This window comes from Manacus vitellinus, unplaced genomic scaffold, assembly GCF_001715985.3.
Source record: "Manacus vitellinus isolate BGI_N305 unplaced genomic scaffold, ASM171598v3 scaffold_319_pilon, whole genome shotgun sequence".
Lineage (NCBI taxonomy): Eukaryota > Metazoa > Chordata > Aves > Passeriformes > Pipridae > Manacus > Manacus vitellinus.
In genome coordinates, this window is record NW_021940378.1 from 12,724 (window position 1) to 13,686 (window position 963).

A 963-nucleotide genomic window follows, 5' to 3' on the forward strand; every position below is an offset into this window, starting at 1 on the left:
GCTCCCCGAACTTTCCGTTCTTTAACGCCCCGACCCCCGGGCCCGCCTCGGCCTTTCCCGGCCCCTCCTCAGCCATTACGGGCGCGGCTCTTCCCTCCCCGCGAGTCCCTCGCCTTCCTCCTCCTCCTCCTCCCCTTGTGCCCACATGGACCCAAAAACCTTCCTCCTTCTCCTCCTACTACTTCTCATTCCTCCAGGAATTCCCCCACACCTGCCTTCCTCAACCTCCTTCTCCTCCTTCCCTCGTGCTCACAAGGACCCCAAACCCTTCATCCTCCTCTTCTTCCTCCCTTCCTCATCCTCATGCTCACAGTGACTGTCAACACCAGCCTTTTTCCTCCTCCTCCTCTTCCTCCCCTTGTGCTCCCACGGACCGCAAAACCCTCCTCCTCCTTTTCCTCTTCCTCCATGGGATCCCCAGACCTTCATTCCTCAGCCTCCTCTTCCTCACCCTCCTCTTCCTCACCTTGTGCTCACAAGGACCCCAACCCCCCACCACCACCCTTTTCTTCCCTCCTCTTTGTCCTGCTCTCAATGACCCCAAGACCAGCCTTCCTCCTCCTCCTCCCCCTGCTCTTCACCCACCCCCTTCTCCTCTTCCTCCTTCTCTTCGTGTGAGACCCCCAGATCTGCTTTCCTCCCCCTCCTCCTCCACTTCCTTTTCCGCTTCCTCCTCCTCTTCCTCCAGGGAACCCCCAGACCTGCCTTCCTCTGTCATTTAGGATGTTTGAGATGCCTTGGGATGCTTTGGGATGGTTTGGGGTGGCTTGGGGTGATTTTGGATATTTTGGGGTGGTTTGGAGGAGAAGGAGGGAGACTGATCTGGGGATCATTGAGAGCAGGAGGATGAGGAAGGGAGGAAGAAGAGGAGGAGAAGGGGATTTGGGGTGAGCTCAAGGGAAGGAGGAGGATGGTGAGGAGAAAGAGGGTTGGGAAAGGCAGGTCTGGGGGTTCCCTGTAGGA